The sequence below is a fragment of the Periplaneta americana genome, chromosome 2, assembly GCF_040183065.1.
Source record: "Periplaneta americana isolate PAMFEO1 chromosome 2, P.americana_PAMFEO1_priV1, whole genome shotgun sequence".
Classification (NCBI taxonomy): Eukaryota; Metazoa; Arthropoda; class Insecta; order Blattodea; family Blattidae; genus Periplaneta; species Periplaneta americana.
In genome coordinates, this window is record NC_091118.1 from 189,474,008 (window position 1) to 189,491,788 (window position 17,781).

General features: G+C 32.7%; 1 protein-coding gene and 2 non-coding genes across 3 annotated transcripts in view; 1 reads left to right on the top strand and 2 right to left on the bottom strand.

The window, feature by feature from the left end:
- dve (SATB1_N and homeodomain domain-containing protein dve) overlaps positions 1-17,781 on the bottom strand; it is a 540,584-nt gene that overhangs the window by 328,368 nt on the left and 194,435 nt on the right. The gene's annotated exons all lie outside the window — the stretch shown is intronic.
- On the bottom strand, positions 11,750-11,822 carry TRNAN-GUU (transfer RNA asparagine (anticodon GUU)). The gene has a single exon. It is a non-coding gene; the product is annotated as a tRNA-Asn (tRNA).
- On the top strand, positions 12,070-12,142 carry TRNAN-GUU (transfer RNA asparagine (anticodon GUU)). Its single transcript has one exon. It is a non-coding gene; the product is annotated as a tRNA-Asn (tRNA).

Below are 17,781 nucleotides of genomic sequence, written 5' to 3' on the forward strand. Positions count from 1 at the left end.
AGTTAAAATCCTCACCTAACCCCTGGTTAAGCATTTTTACGATGCAACTACCTCGGTTAGGGCTTAAACAGGCGGTTAACCACAGTAAACCCTTGCCTCCTATATTTCAGCGGTTAAAGGAGATAATCAGTGATTAGTAGGCCTATTAAAGCAAAACGGCAGCCAGACCCACTACTGATTATTTCAAAGATTGTACTTAGATTACTAAGATCGGGATGATGGTGAGAGTGAAGCTTCATTAGTGCAAGAGAGAATTCTTACGAGGAATTAGTGACAAAAAATTACAGAAAGACTCGTTTATCAAAATCTACCGTGTCATTTCTCCTGTAACAGGCGGATCACTTGGAATAACCTACAAACATACACTCCTATTTCTCTACGAACAGGCTGTTTATAATCATTCTATTTAATTGATATTTTAAGTATTTTAAGAGGGAACACTCAAGTAACATTTTCCTCCGTCGTAGGCTGAACGAAGACAAGTTATGGATGGACTTCAAGATACTGCATTGTTCCCTGGTAGGCTTAACCATTTATTCATTCAGAGTTCTCCACCAAAGGTCAGATTTTTCACTGAAAATTCAGCATTCTCCAATCTTTCTTATTTTCTGTCTTCCTCTTTGTCTCCGCATATGATCCATGTATCTTAATGTCTTCTATCATCTGTTATCTTCTTCCGCCCTGAACTCTTCTCCCGTTCACCATTCCTTCCACTGCACCCTTCAGTAGGCAGTTTCTTCTCAGCCAGTGACCCAGCCAATTTCTTTTCCTCTTCCTGATCAGTTTCATCATTATTCTCTCTTCACCCACTTTTTCCACAACAGCTTCATTTCCTATTCTGTCTGTCCATTTCACACACTCCATTCTTCTCCATATCCACATCTCAAATGCTTTCAGTCGTTTCTCTTCACTTTGTTATAATGTACATTTTTCTGTCCCATACAATTTTACATTCTACACAAAGCACTTCAGTAGTTCTTTCCTATGCCCTTTTTTCACAGATCCGCAGAAAATGTTCCTTTTCTATTACAAGATTCCTTTGACATTACTATGATACTTTTGACTTCCTGGTAGCACCTCATCTTACTACTTATATTACACCCCAAGTATTTGAAACTACCCACTTCTTCCATTGCCTCATTTTGAACTCGCACGATTACCTCATTTATTTCTCTTGGAATAACCACGGACTTCGTCTTGTTTGAAATATTATGCATTTTCTAACGCTTTAAAGTTTGTAGTTTTCATTCATTTCATTCATTTATTTTATTCCATAGATCTTACATGAGCAATGAAGCTTTAAGATGTGGAACAAGTCAAAATTTTACAATATTACAATTACAATTTTTACAAATTTTTATAGTTTTACAATTTAGTCATTTACTACAATTTTTACAATTTTGTGCAATTTGTGTAGTGACTTTAGTGACCTGATAACTTATTTATGTTTGATAAATTGGAACGTACATAACCAATTTTTTTTTTTTTTTTTTACCTTGGGGATTTAGTGAAGTGAATTTTTTTTAATGGCAGGCAGAGTAACTATCTCATGCCCCCATGTTTTAGATTGCTACCAGTGCACTTCATTAGAACCAGGTACCCAGCTTCGAAGCCGTTAGCTCTGTGAACTTACAATATATTTATGTTCCCCTATTATCATAATACAGGGTTGTTATCTAAGAAATTAGCACGTTCTTTGTGATAGTAGAAGAGAAAGAGTGGGGGAAGGGAAGTGGTCCGTGGCCCGTTTCTTTTAGGGCTCGTCCCGACATTTGTCTTATTACTCAAGGGAAACCACGGAAAAACCTTGAGCAGGATGAGGTGTCGTGCTGACGACAAGCCAATTGGCTGCAATGGGGGTACATAACCAATATGACTAAAATTCATTAAATAGTTCGAGAGAGAGCTCTGTAAAGGGACGGATAAAGAAACTGAGGACATGCTCAAAAACTAGTTTATTGAGCTGCTGAAAAATTGAAGACCTAATTTTTCGAAAATAGCGGCCACATTAGAACACCATACATAAGGGAAATACTAAAGATAGGTCTTGATGTTGGCGAGACGTGAAGCACCACTGGTTATTTTATTTTCAATTGGTTATTTTACGACGCTTTACCAACTGTTAAGCTTACCTAGCGTCTGAGTGAGATGTAAGTGATAATGCCAGTGAAATGAGTCTAGGATCCAGCGCTGAAAGTTATCCAGAATTTGTTCTTAATGGGTTAAGGAAAAACTCTGGAAAAAACCTCAACCAGGTAACTTATCCCTACCAGGATTTGAACCCGGGCCCGTTCGTTGCACGGTCAGGCATGCTAACCGTTACTCCACACCGGTGGACAACTCTTTTTTAAAACTGTTGATAACAATAATAATAAACCATTATCACAGGATCTTTTATTTGAATAAATAACATTTGACCTTTCAAAACATGTAACTTAGTGCGGACCACACGTGGTCACTAAACGCAGGGTAATCTGATAGTCCGTCCAGCGCACGCGTAACAACCACATTGCATATTAAAACGTTCACAAGCTGGAAATGTCCTTGAATTGCAACTCTTACATCAGTGAAGCCTCTGATTTCAATTGTTCCTATGCTTTTTAAGCCTTCCCACGCCAGCCAGCGTCACTACGAGGGGCTTCGCACCAACATTAATTCCCCATATCTTGTTCCTTCCGGCGTGCTATACGTTGACTTGCAAGGATGAGAAGTATGAGTGACACACGCTTTACGATTACGACAATTAGGCCATGCTGCAACTCTATGTTGCGAGAGTTGCACAGAACGTACAGTACCCTACATGACTCTACAACATAATATAATATAATATATATAATATAATATAATATATTGTTATATATTATATTATACATTATATTATATTATATTATATTATATTATATTATATTATATTATATTATATTATATTATATTATATATTACTAGCCGTACCCGTGCGCTCCGCTGCACCCGTTAGAAATAAATATAAAGTAATTATATAATTAAAATAGGACATTGGATCCAGGGAACATTCGTGTTTGATATAAGGATAAATCGTTTATTATGTTACTTAATTTAAATTGTATTTGCATAATTAATTTTGATCCAGAGACCACTCATTTGGTCATAAAAATTATTTTAGGAAATACAGGAAACGAATGTACAGAATAGCCTATCAAGTTTTCTGTGCATAAGAAGCTATTTTAATCTTACCTGTCCTCGATTCACTCAGAAGTTACTGTAATAACATTATAGCATCATGTCCATCTAGAGAAACTACACTTTCCAATGATCAAATAATAATTAATTATACAAATCGGTTAATTTAGCTTCTGATATTACTTCATACAAACACAGAAACATTATCTGTAGGCTATCTTTCATAGCTTTCGATTGTTGCTGTCCAAGGCCCCTTATAGACGAAGTCATTTGTTTTTTAATTCATTACACGGCCTTAGATGGCAGTTATTTTAATTTTAAAACTCATTTATCTCATTAAATATCAGTCCTATCAAAATTTTTGAAGGAATAAAACTTATCGGAAATTATTTTTAAAGAAACTTTTGTTATGTAACATTTTTCACAAAAATCAATTACAAGCGAGATATTTCGATTTATTTAATTCAGGCCCCCTTATAACCCGCCTTTTAAATAATGTATTTAGTATGCCATATAGCCTAAAATCTAAGTTACAACGAACTTAATTTATATTCCAATTTTCATCGAAATCCGTTCAGCCATTATCGCGTGAAAAGGTAACAAACATACAGACAGACAGACAGACAGACAGACAGGCAGACATAAAAACAAAAGTTTCAAAAAAGCGATTTTCGGTTTCAGGGTGCTTAATTGTATATGTTAGGACCAATTATTTTTGGAAAATCGAAAATTACCAGAAAAATTTCGGCTACAGATTTATTATTAGTATAGATATTATATTATATTATATTATATTATATTATATTATATTATATTATATTATATTATATTATATTATATTATATTATATTATATTATATTATATTATATTATATTATATTATATTATATTATATTATATTATTTTTTATGTTGTGCAATATTATGTGCAGCCTTTGTAATATGTCACATACATAACAATAAGAGAACATAGATACACGAACATAATTATACTATAGCTAAGACTAATATGATCATATGGATATTCCTATGACAAATTAGAGGTAATGTAAATACCACTAACAAAACATTGTTACAATAATAATTCACAGAGTGATTTTATCCTACTTATCAATTTCACTTAATGTTTTAATTTAGAACAATATTATCTAAAAAAACATATCAAACTGTCTTATACAAAATAAACTTTAATTCAATTTTGAAATTAAATTAAACAATTGAGTAAGAGACAAACTAGAAATTATCAACAAAACTAAAGGATGCGAAAAACTGTCTACAGCTCTACAAGAAATAAAATATTTCTTCCAACGATTTAGATTCTGGAAAAGTGCCCATAACACTTATAGCGTTCCCTCGTTGAATGGCAATACTAATTCTTTGGCGGAGGAAAGCTGTAGAGCGAGAGTCACCGTTAAGTGCTGATAAATACTTGCCGATATCAGAAGTTAACAACTTCGCCTCGGAACATCATGGGCCCATAGATTCTACGGCGAAAACGACAAAATTATATCTATCCAGAAGATCGAGATACTTATTGCGTTTAATTGTCATAGCAGATGCAGCGGCTGACCCAGCGAGTTTGGAAGCTTTGGGCAAATAAGAAGAAGCGAAGGTGTTATAACAAGTGGCATCCCATAAAAGTGATTTGCCTTTATATTATATTATATTATATTATATTATATTATATTATATTATATTAAATTATATTATACAGGGTGAACAATAAGTATGGAATATTGTTAATAACTTCTTAAAATATCTAAGTCTATCACGAAAATGGTCCATTGTCTTCCTCACAGTTATATGACTGTTCTGTTTCATCTCATATCTACAATGAACTATTATCGTGATAGACTGGGATACTGTTTGGCTGTGAATGATTTACATTTTAAGCATTTGTAATAAAGTTTGATTAGTCATAGTGTTTGTTCAGTTTTATGGCCTAATCGACATACACTTTACGTACTTATTTGTCTCTAATTTGAAGTCCACGAAACAAGTTTAATAAATAGTTAAGAGACAAGAAACAGGTGAATGGGTAAAGTTTAATGTAATGTAACATAACATAACATAACATAACATAACATAACATAACATAACATAACATAACATAACATAACATAACATAACATAACATAACATAACATAACATAACATAACATAACATAACATGATAAAATAGATGACATGAAGACATTATTACAAAAACAGCCCTAGTCATTTTTAATGAAATTGAGTTAAGGACACATTTGCTACTATTTCAAATGTTTATAGACTCCAAAAACGACCCATGTCAGGTGCAATAGTCACAAGGATAAACACCAGTTGTACGGAAACAGCTGACATATGTTGTTCTATTTATTTTTATTGTTCTCCTGAAAAACAGCAATTTTGACAAGGGTTGTTTTCGTAATAATGTCCTCATATGATATATGATATACATATATGATATACGATACAATAGGATACATGATATGATAGATATATGATATGATATGATATGATATGATATGATATGATATGATATGATATGATATGATATGATATGATATGATATGATATGATATGATATGATATGATATGATATGACATGACATGACATGACATGACATGATATGATATATGATATGATATATGATATGATATGATATGATATGATATGATATGATATGATATGATATATGATACGATATGATATATGATATGATATGATATGATATGATATGATATGATATGATATGATATGATATGATATGATATGATATGATATGATATGATATGATATGATATGAGGGGCTTAGAACAAAAAGCAGGTAAGTGACATTATTTTAAAAAATGAGGAAAGTGTGGGTTGTGGTAGCCCAAAAGGATGTTTCTTTGGGATAAAATCAGGTAAGAGATCACACTGTGCAGTGCTGCCATATGGGCATCATTTCACCAAACTAGTGTATAATATTCCATTGCATGTAGAACTTTAACTGTAATTTCCTCAAAATAAGGTTTGTGTCACTTACCTGCTTTTTGTTCTAAGCCCCTCATATGACATGACATCACATGACATGACCTGACCTGACCTGACCTGACATGACATGATGTGATATGATATATGATATGATATGATATATGATATGACATGATATGACATGACATGACCTGACCTGACCTGACATGGCATGACATGATATGATATATGATATGATATGATATATGATATGACATGATATGACCTGACCTGACATGACCTGACCTGACATGACATGACATTATATGATATGATATGATATGATATGATATGATATGATATGATATATGATATGACATGATATGACATGACATGACCTGACCTCACATGACATGACCTGACATGACATGACATGAAATGATATATGATATGATATGATATGATATATGATACGATATAATATAATAATATAATATAATATAATATAATATAATATAATATAATATAATATATATAATACACAATCACCTCTTTTCACATTGTCAAAAAACTTAGCATGACAAATTAATGTGAAGTTTGTCTTTACAAAAAATATCCACCTGATTTAGGAGGCTCATCGGATTTCAAATCAATGTGGGTATTAAAAATCTTTTAATTTGTATTTTCACCAAACTGACGTTCTCTTCCAGTTTACAGTTCAGGATTCGGGCGCTGTTTGATGTGGCACAAGACAAGTGTAAATTGAAAACATGTACACAACTGTCGTCAATCTGTACATATCCCGGATACAGAACAGCTACACTAGCTACTAGCAATGGCATTGTTATCTCTAAACATCTGCGGCATATTTCCAGTCATGTGATATACGGTACTTCGAATTTCTAAATCCGTTAGAAAGTTCTTATGGATTCTTCAACCGTCATGACTTACATATTCATTCAATTCATATCGTGAAAAGATCCGAGAGCTTCTCATAATTTCAAGACATAGCTATACTTACGAGTTGTCACGTGTTGGTTTAGCGACATCTGGACAAATTGTAATTCGTAGATTGATCTCTGAATATTATCTATGAGAAAGGGATACATGAAAGATGAGAGTCACAATCCTTACATAGATTTTATTTTCGGTAACTTATATTTTGAATTATAATATATCCAATATATCCAACTGTTCTTCTAATAATTAATTGTAACTGTCCTTTTCTAAATGAAGCTCGATCAACACTTACATTGGAATAAACATGTTCTTTCTCTCTGCATTAGATTAAGAAAAATGTATTCACTATTTTGTTATCCTACAAAATTACCTGACTAACCATAGGCTACTTTACGATTGATTTACCTCACATTAGTACAAGTTATATTACAATATAGTATTATAGGATGGAGTTGTGTTTTAGTACCTCCCTCATGCCAATAACTTTGCTACAGAAAATAATAAAAAAATGTCTTAATAAGCCTCTTGGTTATCCCTCAGAATTGCTTTATTTTGAATTTAAAGTATTTGATATGCATCAAATGTATAACAATGTCTTATTGAATTTTGTATATAAAACCGAAATATATTTAATTTGTATTCACATAAATATAAATCTAAAAGATCAGACAACATATGCTTGAGAGAACCTACGAGTAAATGCACCAAAATTGTAACTTATAATCAGAGTAGCAATTCCGGTGCAAAGCTTTATAACAAGATAACGGCTAAATTCCCACACATTCAATTTGCTCATGCTCCTTATTAAAACAAATCAATTAAAAATTATTCACTGATTAACTTTGTAACTTCTTTACAGTGTTAAGATGAGGAATTTTACCAGGCTGAATAGTTTCGAAGTGATATTCTTCATTGTCCGAAACCTAGTGAAGTTCCTATGCTATCTTCTGGTTTCCCGTTGTGGTGGAGATATGTTCATGATTGTGTCGAGAAGGGCGTGTGTTTTGAAACTGAGTAAAATGTAAAGTTTCAATTACTGTAATATATGTGTTTTTCTTTTTCTCTTTTTACTTTTTATTCTACTGATTAATAAAATACTTATCTTAAAATTTTGTGGAATGTAAGTACTCTTTCTGGGGATACTAGAGCGATTTTCTTTTAATAAAACACAGTAATTATGTATCTTTGTTTTAATAATAAATTATTATTATTATTATTATTATTATTATTATTATTATTATTATTATTATTATTATTATTATTAAACACAGAACAGCTACACTATCGGTAGTACAAAATATTTTTGATAATTATTAAGGAATTTAAGTATTGCATAAGCTTTTTAAGCTATTCAGATTTTTAAAACGTAGGCCTACTAATTAAGAAACAGAACTGCAATAATTCAAGTTCAATGTATTGCAGGAGACCGGGCAATAAGACGATTTATCCAGGGTTTGAGCTAGAAAATAAATAATTGTCGAAAAAATGCACAAATGAAAAATTATGTTCGGAACATGTATTATATGACTTTCTGAAATGATACAGTGTTAAAAGTTGTGTAATCAAGATGTAGAAAAATTATATTTGTGGAAATTACGAAAAGCTTGTGCAATACCATAAATAACTGTATAGAAAGATAAAATTAATATGGTTTGCAGAAACACAAGTGGTATAATTTGTTTCTTGGAGTTTTATTACTTTCAATCCATCTTCCCACACTCAAGATGGGTTTTTCCGAGGTTTTCCCCAAACAAAAGGCAAATGCCGGGTAATCTTTTGGCGAATCCTCGGACCTCACCTCATCATTGTAGAAAATTACTAAATTGTAAAACTGTAAAACTTGTAAAATATTGTAAAAATTGTAATTGTAATATTGTAAAATTTTGATTGTTCCACATCTTAAAGCTTCATTGCTCATGTAAGATCTATGGAATATAATGAATGAATGAATGAATGGATGTAAGTAAATCATTAGACGCAGGTATGTTTAGAATCAGTTACTGCTGAATTTACGTCATATCAAAATACGTTATTTTATGGACACTCTAAACATTGAAATTCTTTACTAGTAGGTCCTTCAAGATTTATTGTTAGCAGAGTGCTAACTATTTTTACTGAAAGGCGGTAGAAACTGCCTTTCAGGTTTTACAAAATTCATGTAACTAAATCCTAGCTCACAGTTTACAGTATGCGATGGAATTGTATAAATCGATTAGAAGAAGTTGTTTACTTAACTTACATGAATTGCACCAACTCTTTGAAATCAATTCCTCAACATCTATTGCTCATTACCAGGGAAAGGATTTATATGTAAATACATATTTACTTATAAAGCTAATATAATTTATATTTTGCATTATCTTTATGTTTCACAATGTGTAGGGTTGAAAAATCCTACTTTTATTTTCCATATTTTTCCATATTTTAGAGTTTAGTACATATTTTCGTTAATTTCCATATATTTTCCATATTTCATATAAAACAGTCCATATTATATTAGGTTTAACAATAAAACAAAACAAAATTCCATTAACTTTTAAAAATACATTTCAACAATAGAGATTTAAACACATGTTCAGTAATCCCTTTAACATCAGAGTTATTTGAAAATTAGCAGTCCTATCAACAATGGGAAAGTAAGTTACAAAACTGTATTAATTTAATTTAAAATTTTTAACAGACTTCAGTTGTGCAGCTCAACAGTTAAATGCCAGTCAGAGTACACATAGGTTCAGTTTTGTAAATCATACTATAAAGACGGTAAATATGCCAAAAGTACGTCATTCAGTCAATTTAAAATCAAAACTAACAAGTTACATTTCAGAATTTAAAGAAGATGGTTTATCAACTGACAATAAAATATTATTTTGTAATTTGTGTCAGTGTGCAGTATCATCTACACAAAAGTTCCTGGTGCAACAACACATTACAACTAGTAAACATCAGGCCAACAAACAACTAAATTCCAAGCAGAGACAATTGTTTTTAACACAACCAACAACATCGAATGTAAGATCTGAGTTTAACATCGACCTGTGCCGTTCTCTCATCTCTGCTGATATTCCTCTCTACAAACTAAAGAATAAGGTCTTCAGGGAATTCCTTGAAAAATATACTCAACATACAATCCCGGATGAGTCAACACTTAGGAAGACGTATGCTCCATCCATCTACGATGAGACAATACAGAAGATAAGAGATGAAATTAAAGATAGTTCAATTTGGGTTTCCATTGATGAGACTCCCGACAAAGAAGGTAGACTTGTTGGTAATGTAGTTATCGGTTTGTTAAGTGAACAATATTCTGAACGAATTCTTTTACATTGTGATGTTCTAGAAAAGTGCAATAACAAAACTATAGTTAAACTGTTCAACGAAGCTATGGGTATCCTGTGGCCAAAGGGTATTATGTACGATAATGTGTTATTCTTTATTAGCGATGCTGCCCCTTATATGGTCAAAGCTGGACAAGCATTATCTGTTGTATATCCTAAATTGACTCATTTTACTTGTGTGGCGCATGCATTTCATCGTGTGGCAGAAGTGGTCAGAGACAATTTCCCTAAAGTAGATTTGTTGATTTCATCAGTGAAAAAAGTATTTCTCAAAGCTCCCAGTAGAGTTAACGTGTTGAAAGAAATGTACCCTGAAATTCCATTGCCACCAAAGCCAATTTTAACTAGATGGGGTACATGGCTAGAAGCAGTTGAATATTATGCCGAACATATAGACTCTATTAACAATGTTCTCCTTGCATTGGACTCTGAAGATGCAGTCTCAATTGATACTGCGAAAACAGTTACCTGTGACATAAGTGTGAAGAATGACTTAGCTCACATTCAGCATACATTTTCATGCATCATAAAAACGCTCAAAAGTCTCCAAAATAGGCACCTTTCACTATCTGAAAGTTTTGAAATTATAAATAGTACTGTGGAACAACTGAATCGTGGTAGAGGTAAAGTTGCAGATGCAGTAAGAGCTAAGGTGGACACTGTACTTTCAAAAAACCCTGGATATGAAGAACTACAAAAGGTTGTTGCTGTGATGAGTGGTGAATCAATAGTGAAGATTAACTTGGACTTATCCCCAGCAGACATTGTGAAATTGAATTATGTACCAGTTACTTCTTGTGACGTCGAACGCTCTTTTAGTCAGTATAAATCTATCCTCAGAGACAATAGAAGAAGATTCACTTTTCAGCACTTGAAAGAAATGTTTGTAACCTATTGTTATGGTAACAGACAATAAAAATTGTGTTTTGTTGAAACTACATTGGAAGATAAGGTACGTCCATTATATTTTTTGTTTAGTTTGATTAAAATGTACCAATATTTAACGTACATAGTCATTTTTTTTATAATTTTAAGTCCATATTTAATTCCATATTTTGGTAAAAATCCATATTTAATTCCATATTTTGGTAAAAATAACTACATATATATTTACATATTTCATATATTTTTAGTCCATATAAATCCGTTCCCTGCTCATTACCTTCTTGAACACTGCCAATGCCATTAGCATTTCATTGAATTCAGAAGATCCAGAACTAATTAGTTCATATAGATCTCTATTTTCATGTTCTCTTTTACCACCTTCGTTTTCTGAAGTCCAATGTGGTTGCAAATCAAGCTTTCAGGTATAACTCCCTGTAAAGTTTATTTGAATAATTTCGAGGGAAAAATTGTTCCGGGGCCGGGTATCGAACCCGGGACCTTTGGTTTAACGTACCAACGCTCTACCAACTGAGCTACCCGGGAACTCTACCAGACACCGATCCAATTTTTCCCCTCTATATCCACAGAGCTCAAAGTGGGCTGACAACCGTCAAGCAACCAACGTTGAGTGCACACTAACTCTGTGCGACTTTGAAATGTGGTTTTCTGTTAACGAACAGTGACGTGTATTATGCAAATCAAGCTTTCAGGTATAACTCCCTGTAAAGTTGATTTGAATAATTTCGAGGGAAAAATTGTTCCGGGGCCGGGCATCGGTGTCTGGTAGAGTTCCCGGGTAGCTCAGTTGGTAGAGCGTTGGTACGTTAAACCAAAGGTCCCGGGTTCGATACCCGGCCCCGGAACAATTTTTCCCTCGAAATTATTCAAATCAACTTTACAGGGAGTTATACCTGAAAGCTTGATTTGCATAATACACGTCACTGTTCGTTAACAGAAAACCACAATTTAAGTCACACAAAGTTAGTGTGCACACAGCATTGGTTGCTTGACGGTTGTCAGCCCACTTTAAGGTCTGTGGATATAGAGAGAAAAATTGGATCGGTGTCTGGTAGAGTTCCCGGGTAGCTCAGTTGGTAGAGCGTTGGTAAGTTAAACCAAAGGTCCCGGGTTCGATACCCGGCCCCGGAACAATTTTTCCCTCGAAATTATCCAATGAGGTTGTCGCATTTTTTCACATTTACATTGAAAGTTTGTTGCATTTTTAGAAGTCGAGTAGAAAAATGCGACAAATGCGACAGTGGCTTAAACCCTGGATTTATCCTGCTAGAACAAATAAAGAGAAAGAAGAGGGCCTGTGCAAAAGGTTATGGAGCTGTGAGCTCAAAGACAGTAGGTCAATTGTCTCACTCCGATATTCACTTGAAAATGGGGAAGAGCAAATGCCTGAAAGTTGATGTAATTCACCAGAAAATACAGAGACGAGAGGAGTCTATCATTACGCGAGATGATTAGTCCTAAAGCTACAGCTTCACGAACCACAGATCCTCGCCGCCTCTATGCTGTCATCTTCACTCACCGTAAAACAACAGATGGTCTTTATAATGTCATTATTATGATTGGGAAGTATATCCCAAGGTGGTACACATCAGCATGGGATAAACTGCTTCATTGGCCTCACAAATATCTGCAACATATGTGCACTTCGCATGGTTGTAATAGCTGTAGGATAAACTCGGAAATTCAATCTACAATGACACGCTAGAGTTAAATACTGCTGCTTCTAGCTATATTTCTGTAAGACCGATACACGCAGTATATTAATTTCTCAGAATTCTCGCATTTTACAAGTCCATAACGCCCGAAACAATCATACCAATTTACTTCAATGTTCCTATTCTGAATGACATTAGGAAAATTATTTAATTATAACGTCTTTATGATTGACTGTAAAGTTTTATAACAGATCTTTGGTTTCAAGTAATGAATACGTATAATAATGACTTTGTCCTAGAGAAGCTCCCAGACTTACCCAGGGGAGAATAGACGAAGCGAATAACCTTATTTCCATGGTTATTAACACGTGAAATAATAATAATAATAATAATAATAATAATAATAATAATGATATCACCTCCACTTCAAGAACTAGGCAGCTTCCAATCTTGTATATCCATCAGCGCTTTTAAAGAATTTCATTTCTGCCGATTGAATTTTTCTAACATTTTTTTTAGTAGTTGGTACTTAGGTTTCACTACCATAAAGTGGGCCAAAGCCATAATAATAATAATAATAATAATAATAATAATAATAATAATAATAATAATAATAATAATAATTAGTAATAATAAATCTTGAATATAAAGTACAGTTTGTTCTGCATAAAAAATTCGTTCAAGGTTAGACTTCCTCAAGAGTAGATTCGGAAAGTTAGAATTTTTTCCATAATTTTCGTCATATTTGAGGCATTCAAATTATTATTATTATTATTATTATTATTATTATTATTATTATTATTATTATTATTATTACTCTTAATTTGAGAGAACAAGGTTCTTAGGAAAATATTTGGGGCTAAGAGGGATGAAGTTACAGGAGAATGGAGAAAGTTACACAACGCAGAACTTCACGCATTGTATTCTTCACCTGACATAATTAGGAACATTAAATCCAGACGTTTGAGATGGGCAGGGCATGTAGCACGTATGGGCGAGTCGAGAAATGCATATAGAGTGTTAGTTGAGAGGCTGGAGGGAAAAAGACCTTTCGGGAGGCCGAGACGTAGATGGGAGGATAATATTAAAATGGATTTGAGGGAGATGGGATATGATGATAGAGAGTGGATTAATCTTGAACAGGATAGGGACCGATGGCGGGCTTATGTGAGGGCGGCAATGAACCTTCGGGTTCCTTAAAAGCCTTTTGTATGTAAGTAATTATTTTTTTTTCTTTTGGATAATGTAGTCAATACATACAGATAGTTAATAGGACATAAATGATGAATAAAGCACGATAAGAATATTGATAGAATAATTATTGTAGATAGTGGGGGTTACACATAAATTTCAACAAAGCTAAATATTTCACAATGAATATTGGAAAATATTAAATATTTTAAATATCGTCGTTCAGTATTAATGAAAAACCGCAACAAATTTATAAATTGAAAGAAATATAATTGACGGTAGGAGCAATATTGGAATGATAAGGTATTTTATAGAGTAGAAATATTTTACGCAGACCGAAAAAATAAAATTTTAGAAACTATTATAAAGCACCTTGTTATATGGGGCCGAAGCATTGAGAATGAACAGACAGCAATGGTTGGAGAAACTGACTTTTTGAGGTCAGAGCGAACATCCAGGAAAGATAGAATTCCAAATACTGGAGTAAGGGAAATTGTTCAGGTCGAAAGGACCACGTTAGAAACAACAGCAGGAAAACGTTTGAGATGGTAATGGTGAAGTAATGGTGAAATATTACGAAAATCCACTTAAGGGGAGAGGAAGGTATTTTTTTTTACACTTTTTTCCTATTTCGTGTAAAATATTAATTGTTTGTATGTAGAGAACTCATAGCAGTGGCAACTCAACCAAATAAAAATAATTTGAAAAAAATTATTGGGGGGCTCAAATTTGAAAAAATATGTACCCAATGCAGGATTGTACTAAAACCGATATATCTAAACCATTTTTAAAGATACATTAAACAATTTTTTGCAATGCATTTGCAAAAGCATGTTCTACAAACTGTCTGTAACAGAATTTTGATATTAGTCCCTACGTTTGTAAAATAAACAATTAAAATTTAATAACAACTATCTCATTTACTTTCTTGCAAACAAACGGACGTATTTTTAAAATGAAATCAATTAACAAAAGTTTCCTAATAGTCTAAAGAATGTGTGTTCTAAATTTCATGCATGTATCTTTAATGGTTCAGAAATTATATCCATTTTTGTCTGGCAATGTAGCAAAAAATATGAAGTTACTGGAAACCGATAAAAGGGGACGTGTGATTTAAAAATCCATAGCGCAGGAAGTTTAAAAATGACGTCACACATATGCATTCCACATATATCAAAGGGTATTTTAAAGACAAAAAATTTTTTTGAAAATTTAATTTACCGGAAACAACAATAAAAGTGGGCGAGTGATTTAAAAATCCATAATGCAGGAAGTTTAAAAATGGCGACTTAACATCCGATAAGGGCACAAATACCCACAAAATGTTATGCTATGCATTCCACACATATCACAGAGTATTTAAATAATTTTTTTTTAATTTACTCATTTTTCACCAAAAATACCATCCTCTCCCCTTAAAAATTTATTGCGACTCTCTAGACTGAGCTCAAAAGGCTAATTAGTTTATATTCCCCCGACTATTTTCAAGGTTTCGAGCCAATATGAACTAAAAATTTTGGAAACTGTGACGCAAGGAGCCTTTGTAGTAATGTCAATATAAAATACAGTGACACTCTTTTGTTTAGCCGCGCGGTTTTCATTTTCCCGTCGCCCGCCGCTAGGAGCTTATCTGCGATCAAGCGGCCACCCGGTCTGCCGGCATTGAAACATTTAGGGCCGATTGTATAAATTTTTATTTTAGTAAGTTATTTTACGACGCTTTATCAACATCTAGGTTACTTAGCGTCTGAATGAGATGAAAGCGATCCTAATGAAGGTGAAATGAGTCCGGGGTCCAACACCGAAAGTTACCCACTATTTGCTCATATTGGGTTGAGGGAAAACCCCGGAAAAAACCTCAATCAGGTAACTTCCCCGACCGGGAATCAAACCCGGGCCACCTGGTTTCGCGGCTAGACGCGCTAACCGTTACTCCACAGGTGTATACCCGATTGTATAAACCATTTAATCTTAGATCATAAGTTAAATTGATCCTTCTTCTAGCTGAACTTGGAATTTTGTGTTGTATAAAGTCTAATCTGAGATTAATTTATCTCAAACTAAAGTCAACTTTGACTGAAGAAATTTCTCCGATTAAGGGGAGAGGATGGTATTTTATAAAACTTTTTTCCTATTTGGTGTAATATATCAATTTCTTGTATGTAGAGAGCTCAAAGCTGTAGCATCTCAACCAAAAATAAATATTTTGAAAAAAAATTATTTCGGGGCCCAGATTTGAAAAAAAATATTCCCAATGCAGGATTTTACTAAAACCGATATATCTAAACCATTTTTAAAGATAGATTCATCCAGTTTTTTGCAATGTACTTGTAAAAGCATGCTCTACAAACTGTCTGTAACAGAATTTTGATATTAGTCCTTACGTTTGTAAAATAAACAATTAAAATTTAATAACACTTTTCTGAATTCCTTTCTTGCAAACGAACGGACGTAGTTTTAAAATGAAATCAATTGACAAAATTCTGTTACAGAGAAACGTTTCCTAATAGTCTAAAGAATGTGTGTTCTAAATTTCATGCATGTATCTTTAATAGTTCAGAAATTATATCCACTTTTGTCTGACAATGTAGCAAAAAAATGAAGTTACCGTAAACCGATAAAAGGGGGCGAGTGATCTAAAAATCCATAGCGTGGGAAGTTTAAAAATGGCGTCTCAACATCCTATAAGGGCACAAATACCCACGAAATGTTATGCGATGCATTCCACACACATCAAAGAGTATTTATTTATTTATTTATTTATTTATTTATGTATTTATTTATTTTTTATTTTTTTTTATTTAATTTACCGGAAACAACAATAAAAGGGCTCGAGTGATTTAAAAATCCATAACGCAGGAAGTTTAACAATGGCGTCTCAACATCTGATAAAGGCACAAATACCCACAAAATATTATGCTATGCATTCCACACATATCACAAGGTATTTTAAAAAATTTGTTTTTTTTAATTTACTCATTTTTCACCAAAAAATACCATCCTCTTCCCTTAAGTTAGATGATCCAAGTTCAGTTATTTATTTTCTGTTTGAAATATACGAGTGGCAGATTGTGGAAATAAAATATCCATTATTATTATTATTATTATTATTATTATTATTATTATTATTATTATTATTATCATCATCATACATATATTAGGTACATTTATATATATTTTTTTCCATCTCTTGCCTTAATACACAACAATCTTATATTTTATAAGGCTCTATCGTGTTCAGCAGTATCAAATAACATAACCTGTGGGTATAATTATATTATGTTTATAACAACCATTAATTATTAATGGATATGATAGGTACATTCATAAATTTTCAATTAACTGTATTACTAAACGAAAATTGTCGTTTTATAAAGCTTTATTATGTTTAGCAGTATCAAACATCATAACATGATAACAATTTAGAGAACAGTCAATCTTCTGCTTATTGTCTGCCATTATTTACATTGCACAAAACAAACCAGTGTCTCCAACAGAGTGTACGGAAAGTTGCCAAAAAGTAGTTGTAAAGTCGCTAGATTTCTCATTATCAACAAAGAAAGATTAAATTTCGTCACTATGGGGTGGTAAAAAGGTCGCTAAATCCCTATTTAAGCAATATAAAAGTTAAAAGAAAT